The sequence below is a fragment of the Sapajus apella genome, unplaced genomic scaffold (genome assembly GCF_009761245.1).
Source record: "Sapajus apella isolate SASKATOON/1434 unplaced genomic scaffold, GSC_monkey_1.0 scaffold22, whole genome shotgun sequence".
Classification (NCBI taxonomy): domain Eukaryota; kingdom Metazoa; phylum Chordata; class Mammalia; order Primates; family Cebidae; genus Sapajus; species Sapajus apella.
The window spans coordinates 5,037,692-5,046,827 of NW_022436962.1; positions in this window are offsets into that span (position 1 = coordinate 5,037,692).

Consider the following 9,136-nt stretch of genomic DNA (forward strand, 5'->3'; position numbering starts at 1 on the left):
GTGGCACAATCTTGGCTCACTGTAACCTCTGCCTCTGGAGTTCAAGCAATTCTTGTCCCTCAGCCTCCTGAGTAGTTGGGATTACAGGCACCTGCCACCATGCTTGGCAAATTTCTGTACTGCTAGTAGAGAGGGGGTTTCTCCAAGTTGGACAGGCTGCTCTCAAACTCCCAGCCTCAAGTGATCTGCCCACCTCGGCCTCCAAAAGTGCTGGGATTACAGGAGTGAGCCACCATGCCTGGCCACGGATTTAATAGTAAAACTCCCGAGCCTTTGCTGTGGACCCCATATACCCATTTTTGCTCCGTTTCCCTCCTGTTGGCCCTACTTCTTCCAAGATGCCTTCAGCATCCTCCTGTGGCTGTGCCAGGGCCAGTTTTCAGGTCCCACAGACCTGAGCCCTTATCCCAGCTGCCACACTACACAATCTGCAATTTTGAGCAAGTCACATATTAAACGTCTCCGATTCTTAATTTCCTTATCCACAAAGCGAGAAAGGATTATCTCTGCTCCAGGGGGCAAGTAAGATCAAATAAGATTGTGCTCACGAAAACCTCATGAAAATTTATTACCAGGCCACACAGCAGAGATTTTATTACAATCATCAGTGCTAATGGATGGCCTTCCCACCCACCTGGAGATAAAAGTATCTTCTTCCAGCTTCTTGGAGACCATAATGATAATTATCTCTATTATTATTAGGTGTGTAATGACCTAACTTTACTAAGCATTTTCACACCCTTCAAACTATTACAACATCCCCAAAGAGATCCCATGTCAGAAGAGGTAGGAGAAGAAAAATGATTTTGGAAAGCTGGAAAGTCGCAGCATCACCTGGGTCATTCATAAAAAATTTGTTATCTGCCAAAGATAACCAAGGTCCCTGCTCCCTGGACACTTACAGTCTATCGAGGAGGGGGCTCACTAAACAGCTGGATTTCAGCAGCCCCGCTCTGGGGCTGGTGTACAGTTATTTCCAGCGGGTCCAGCCTTCATCCCAAAGCCCGGTGTAGTCTGGTTCCTAACAAAGGCCTTCTGGATGCTGGCAATGACCAAAGAGGAGGCTCATGCACCCCAGGCCACACCCTTCCTGCCCTGGTCCTGCCAGCCACACCAAGGGTTAACCAGTCCCAGCCCTTCCTGGCTACTGGCAAGATAGGCAGGCTTAAGTCCCCTCAATAAACAATAGTGGGGCCACTTGCCAGCACCACACAGAAGAGCAGCAAAAGCTCTGCTTCAACCTGAAGCCCTCTCACCCCGCCCCTTCCCAGCTCAGCGCTAGGGAGAGGTCCGCAGTTCTGGAAAGGGTTAAGTCCACAGGATGTGCCTGGGACCCAGCTGTTTCCTGTGGGCGAGGTGGGGGATTTGCAGCCTCCCCCGCCGTGGGGCTACCAAGCTTGTTGAGGAAGGATGCCTCCGAGTCTTTGCTCTGAGGCCAGACTCCCCTGTCATGCAGCCAGAACCTCCCACGCAGGCGCCAGCAGAAAGGAGGCGGCAGGAAAGAGGAGCCTCAGGATCTAGAAGGCAGGCTGGGCTCTGCAGAACAAAATGACCAGAGACGGAGCTGGCCCTGTCTGTCCAGGGCCTCACCTCATTTGGAGACAGTAACTTGTGGCAGGGAAGTTGATCTGGGAGTTCAGGCATGGCTTCCATTTCCAGATGAAAATGTGATGTCGGCTGGGCACAGTGGCTCACGTCTGTAATCCCAGCACTTTGGGAGTCCGAGGCTGGAGGATCACGAGGTCAGGCGTTCAAGACCACCCTGACCAACATGGTGAAACCCTGTCTCTACTAAAAATTTAAAAATTAACTGGGCGTGGTAATCCCAGCTGCTTTAGAGGCTGAGGCTGGAGAATCGCTTGAACCTGGGAGACGGAGGTTGCAGTAAACTGAGATCCCACCACTGCACACCAGCCTGGGAGACAGAGAGAGACTCTGTATCAAAAAGAAAAAAAGAAAATGTGATGTCGTGCTGCTCTGTGCCTCGGCTTCTCCCCTGCTGGGCACACCCTTGGTGGCAGCCCCCACAGTGTCCACTTTGTAACCGTGGGAACCTGTGGATGTTACCTCATATGGCAAAGACTTTGCAAATGGATGACGTGAAGAAACTTGGGATGGTGAGATTATTCTGGATGAGCTGCATGGGCTGTAAAGGTCATCACACATCTTTATTAGAGGAAAGCACAGGGATGTTATAGACAGAGGAGAAGACAATGTGACCACAGAGGCAGAGGTGAAAGTACTATCCCATAAACCACACCTGGAGCCACCCGAAGCTCAAAGAGGCAAGACACTGTTTCTCACCTAGAACCGCTGCAGGGAGCACGGCCTTGCCAACACCTTGACTTTGGCCCATTGATTCCAGACCTTTGGCCTTCAGAACTGCAGGAGAAGGGATTTTTGTTGTTTTAAGCAACCAAGTTTGTAGCAGTTCCTTACAGCAGCCCCAGGAATCCAGTATACCCTTCTCACCTGATGGAAAGAAGGAGAACATGTGCCCAGCCCTGGTTCCTTCAGGAAGGGGCTGTTTTTCTATATTGTGTTGGAGAACTTCCTTTTGAAGGAATTCATCTGCCCTGCCATGGGATGGCACTTTTAATTGGTTAAAATGACATTTCAGGCTGGGCACAGTGGCTCTTACCTGTAATCTCAACACTTTGTGAGGCCGAGGCAGGTAGATCACCTGAGGTCAGGAGTTCGAGACCAACCTGACCAACATGATGAAACCCTGTCTCTACTAGAAATAAAAAAAAAAAAAAAAAAAAACAGCTGGGCATAAAGGCACATGCCTGTAATCCCAGCAACTTGGGAGGCTGAGGCAGGAGAATTGCTTGAACCTGAGAGGCAGAGGTTGCGGTAAGCTGAGAACGCACCACTGCACTCCAGCCTGGGCAACAAGAACAAAACTCAGCCTCAAAAGAAAAACAAACAAACAAACGATGACATTCCAGCCTCAGAACATTCCAGGATGTCCTAAAGAAGGAAGGTAGGAAGTCCCAGGCTGAGCAGGCCAGCTAAAGAAGGTGAATTGCCCACGTGGAAAGCAGAAGAACCCAGCTCTTCTTCCACCAGCTCTCAGCCTCTTGGTGATGCGTGTGGCCTCCAAGACCATGGGCCTGAATCCTAAGCACCTTCTCTGTGCTAGCCTGGCCTGCTCGCACAGTGCAGGGCGCTCTGGTGCCTTCTAGTAGCCAGTAATCTCAGGGTGACCTGCTCCTACTTTTTGAGAAGGCGAACTGCCAAATCTGGGGAAAGGTGGAGAGGTAAAGAGGGATAGAGATTCTATAATCCTGATCACTCAGCAAACACTTACTGAACTCTTACTATGTGCCAGGCACAGGGCTAGGCACTAGAGATCAATGGTAAAGAGATGTCATTCCTACCTGGAGAGAGATATGAACAAGTAAACCAAGGCTGTACCAGTAAGCATGTAAAGGGTAATGACAAATGTATGCAGAGGAGGGGCACTTGGCTCTGACTAGGGGTAAGAAAAGAACCCTGGCAAGACTTCCTGAAGAAGATGTCCATATTAGTTATCTATTGCTGTGTAACAAATTATTACAAATTTAGTTACTTAAAATAACACACGTATGGTCTCAAAGCTTCTATGGGTCAGAAATTCAGGCACGGCTTGATGAGGCCCTCTGCTTCAGGGTCCCTCACAAGACTACAGTTAAAGTATCTGCCAGGATAGGGTCTCATCTGAAGGCTCGACTGAGGAAGGATCTGCTTCCAAGCTCACAGAGTTGTTGGTAGATTTAGTTTCTTGTGGGCTTTCACCAGAAGCTACACTGGCTACCCTCAGTTCCTTGCCAAGTGGGTCTTTAAAACATGGCGGCTTGCTTCATCAAAATAAGCAAGGGAGAGAGTCAGGATGAGCAAGATGGAAATCACAATCTTACATAGCCTAACCACAGAAGTGGCATCCCATCCCATTCCCATTCTATTTGTTAGAAGCAAGTCACGAGGCCAGTTCACTCTCAGAAGGAAATGATTACACAAGGGGATGAATTCTGGAAGGCAGAGATCATAGGCAGGGGCATCTTACAGTCTGTCTGTCACCATGACTCCAGAACTCAGTCTCAAAGGAGCAGGGGGACTAGGTAGGCAAGCCTACAGAGGCTCAAGGAGACCACAGAGTTCTATGGGAAAGACCAGTGCAGAGAGGGCTGCCACTGCAGAGGGCAGCCCAAGGAAATCAACAACAGTCTGTCTGTAGCCAGGGTTTACTTTTTACACATGCTTATTTGTGTTGTATTCTTGACCTTGTTCATTTATATGGTATTCCTGCAGCAGGGGAGGCTAATAGTTCCTATTCTATATTTATGAAAACTGATGCCCAGACCAGTAAGAGTGTGACCAAAAGCCAACTGCCCATGGAGCCCTCTTCTCCAGTGAATATTCGGACACGAATGAGAACTGACAAAGAAAATCACCAAAGACAAATGGCAGTCTGAAGAAGACACAGGATATAGAGGAATGAGATTGCCCTTGTCGCAGATGGTGCTCCCCAGGACCCTGGCATGTGAGGCTGCACGGTTGTGTATAAGCTCGCAGGGCGTGTGTGTGTGTGCGTGTGTGTGTGTAACACCATTCAGCAGGCTTCTTTCAATAAATCTCCACCAATCACCTGGGTCCTAAACCCCAGGAACCAGGACAGCAGCCACGGTTTTTATGTACCCTGAGTTCTTGAATGTCACTGTCTAAGATCATTAAGCATCCTTCCCTGGGGCTGGCAACTTCAGAATCACTATGGGGACTTACTAAAAATACTGAAACCTAGGCCAGCTCCAGAGGTTCAGATTCAGTGGGCTGCAAGTAGTGACAGGGTTCTGTGCTTTTAATAGGAACCCAGGAGAGTCTGACCATCTGCAGGATTTGGAACCTACTGACCTACTTCAACCTCTTTGCTTTACAAGTGAGGAAGGTGTGGCCCAGCAAGGAGGGAGCTGCCCAACCTCATAGGGCTGGGTAATGACAGCCTGAATGAGGGTGCAAGCTGCCAGCGTTCCTGCTGAGAGCCACTTAGGTGTCCTCTCGCTGTATGTCCCTCGACTGCATACCTGCCTGATTTCTTCCAGCTCCACTCATCTGAAGCATACCAGGAGCTCCCAGGAGCCCAGCCCACATCCACCTAAAAACAGAAAACACGTACCCTGGGAGCCAATAAGCCCGCAAGACAGTATACACATACACACGCACACAGGTGCACGCGTGCACACTATACACATGCATAATTTCATACCTTCCACAGGTCTTTACTGGACACTCACCCACCATATGCCAGCCACTCGCTTGAGAATCCAGCAGTGAGCACAACTTAAAAATTTACCGGACCCCACCCTCCTGCACCTTCCAGTCTAAGACAGGGAACCAGCAAGCTGCTTCAAGTCAGTTCCAGCAGCAGGTTCTGCCCAGGCCCATGAGCAGCTGAGCAGAAGAGGAAGGGCTCGGTTGCTGGGGTCAGGGTGGACCCCTCACCAGACTGTGCAGGCAGAAGACCTCTCAGCTTTGGGTCTAGGATCTCAGGAGGCACTGGGAAAAACAAAGTGGACTCAGCTCCTCCCACAGCCCTCCAGGCACCCCGGATTTACTAGTACCTTTATTTTGAAATCTCTGTCCAGCAGTGGGCACTGGCAGAGGATCCTGACTACAAACAGGACTTGCAGGCTACACTGACAGGAGCTGCCGGATACCTAGCAGAGGCCAGGAGACACAGCAGGGAGGATAACCCCTTGCTAAACTCAACTGACCAAGAGGCCCACATTCCATGGCCTTCAGCAGAGGGCCTTGGATGGGAATATTTGTCTTTTTTTTTTCTTTTGAGACAGGGTCTCACAAATGCAATATCACGATCTTGGTTCACTGCAGCCTCTGCCTCCAGGGTTCAAGCGATTCTTACACTCAGCCTCCTAAGTAGCTAGGACTACAGTGAGTGCCGCCATACTGGACTAAGTTTTGTATTTTTAACAGAGACAGGGTTTTGCCGTGTTGCCCAGCTGGTCTCCAACTCCTGACCTTGAGTGATCTGCCCGCCTTGGCCTCCCAAAGTGCTGGGATTACAGGCGTGAGCCACCACACCCAGCCGAAAACATTTGTCTTTCTAATTCCAGACTCGGTAGTCTAGATGTAATTCCAGATCCAGGACCCCAGCTTAACCATGGGGAAGACACTTTACCTCCCAGAGCCTTAGCATGACCATCTTTAGTCTATCAGGAAATACTCCCAGCTCTTCCAACCTCACAGCGCTGTTGTGATCATGTGATGAGGATCACCCCAGAGGGTTCTCCAAGTCAGAGCTCTGGAAAGAAACACGGCAGTGACGACGAAGCTTCCATGACCGAAAGGTGAAGATGGGGGGAGGGGTCTTCCAGGAATCTTCCAGGGAGGAGCCTATGTTTTGTCCCACTGGAAAAACAGACTGGGCAGGAGCCATGTGGGAGGCCACCCGGACTGTGAGGAGCATTCGCTGGTTATGCGTGTTTTGGAAACGGAGTAAGCACAGAGTGACCTGAAGTCCCCTTTGCATAGGTAGCTGACAACTCCAAACCGCAGTCCTGACCACCCCAGTCAAGTCTAATTAATAGATGCTGTTTGCCTTTTAGAGCTGTTTCACAACTCAGTTCCTCTATCTGCACTGACTCAGTTACATGGAGGCCCACCATCCTCTCAACAGAGTCAGTCAAGGGTTTTCCAGGGCCAGACTTGTGTGTCCTCCTTCTTGCTTGGATGGCGACGTGCTCCGTGAACTCAGACAAGTTGTGCAACTGACCCTCTCTTCCCTGGCAGGGGAGCGGGGCCTTTGTGTGTGTGAAGGGCCGTGAGCTGCTGGAATGGGGCGCAATTAGCAGTGCTGGTGAGGAGGACAGCGCAGGGCAACCAGATGACCAGGGATCGTGATGAGCCACACCTGCTCTCTCCAGCCTCAGTTTCAACCAGGAAGTTCAAATGCCAGGGAGGTACCGTGAGGTGGTGAGAACAGCATAGGATCCAGAGTCAGAGGGTAGGAATCCACTCTGAGCCACCGGCTGGCTGGGGAATCTCAGGCAACTGCTTTCGCTTCTCTGAGTTTCAGCTTCATCATCTGTAAAATGAGGACACTCGTCTGGAAGGAACATCCATCTAGCACCATCTGAAATTTAGACCCTTATGCATGGAGGCTAGGAATTGGGATTAGGTAAAAGCACTCAGAAAGTGTTACGAATTTAAATTGCTAATTACGTGCAGTTTTCTAAATAGGGATTAGGCAAAGCAAGGCTCCTGAGAGGATTATTATGCAACTATAATAACAAACATTTATTGTGCACTATCTGTCTGTGTACTTTACCTACTTTACAGGCACGCTCTCCATGAATTCTCACAGTGATCCTAGGAAGTGGGGCTATCATCATCCCTATTTTAACGCATGCCAAATCACTTGCCCAAGTCACGTGGTTAGTATGAGACAGCGCGGCTTCACGCTCAGGGCTGTGACTAGAGCTTAAGTTGTTAACTGCTACTGGCGGGTATCTCTCCCGCAGTGGGTATCTCTCCCGCAGTGGGCATCTCTCCCGCAGTGGGCATCTCTCCCGCAGTGGGCATCTCTCCCGCAGTGGGTATCTCTCCCGCAGTGGGCATCTCTCCCGCAGTGGGCATCTCTCCCGCAGTGGGCATCTCTCCAGCAGTGGGTATCTCTCCTGCAGTGGGTATCTCTCCCGCAGTGGGTATCTCTCCCGCAGTGGGCATTTCCTAATGAGTTGCTATTACTGCCTCCCACCTCCTCTTTTTATTCCAGCCTCTGGTCCTCAAGCTCTCATTAGCTCTACTCCGAACTCACTTCCTGGCTCCCAGGGTCTCCATTCTCCGTCACTGCCACCAACCATCACTTCTGCCCACCCTCCAGGGGGACCCAGCCATTCCACCTAAATCCTGAAGAGGACCAGCTGCGGTGGCTGATGCCTGTAATCCCAGCACTTTGGGAAGCCGAGGCAGGCGGATCATGAGGTCAGGAGATCGAGACCATCCTGGCTAACATGGTGAAACCCCGTCTCTACTAAAATTACAAAATATTAGCCGGGCGTGGTGGCAGACTCCTGTAGTGCCAGCTACGCTACTGCGGAGTTTGAAGCAGGAGGATCACTTGAACCCGGGAGGTGGAGGTTGCAGTGAGCCAAGATGGAGCCACTGCATTCATTCCAGTCTGGGTGACAGAGTGCGACTCCGTCTCAAAAAAAAAAAAAAATTACCCTGGAGAAACAACCAGAGACAGAGATTTAAATATGTTCAAATGGTCATTGAAGCCTCATATATTAGAGAGAAAGAATGAAAAAGAACATGAATGTCCAACAATAAAAGATTAATTTGCCGTATAAATAATAGTAAAGAGAACAGAATAACATTGAGAGGCATGTAATGGTATGGTCTTATAACCACAATATATTGACATATTAAAAACCAGAATATAGGGGCTGGGGGTGGTAGCTCACTCCTGTAATGCCAACACTTTCGGAGGCCAAGGCGGGCAGATCATGAGGTCAAGGGTTCGAGACCAGCCTGGCCTACATGGTGAAACCCTGTCTCTACTAAAAATACAAAACTTAGCCAGCCATGGTGGCACATGCCTATAACCCCAGCTACTCAGGGGGCTGAAGCAGGAAATTCGCTTGAACCCAGGAGACGGAAGTTCCAGTGAGCTGAGATTGCACCATTGCACTCCAGCCTGAGACACAGCAAGACCCAGTCTCAAAAAAAAAGCAGCCAAAACCAGAATATAATACAATATACAGAGTATGACCCCATGTATGAAAAACAATTACATATTATATGTTTGCATAGAAATAAATGTAAGGCCGGGCGCGGTGGCTCAAGCCTGTAATCCCAGCACTTTGGGAGGCCGAGGCGGGTGGATCACGAGGTCAAGAGATCGAGACCATCCTGGTCAACATGGTGAAACCCCGTCTCTACTAAAAATACAAAAAATTAGCTGGGCATGGTGGTGCGTGCCTGTAATCCCAGCTACTCAGGAGGCTGAGGCAGGAGAATTGCCTGAACCCAGGAGGCGGAGGTTGTGGTGAGCCGAGATCGCGCCATTGCACTCCAGCCTGGGTAACAAGAGCGAAACTCCGTCTCAAAAAAAAAAATAAAAATAAAAATAAAA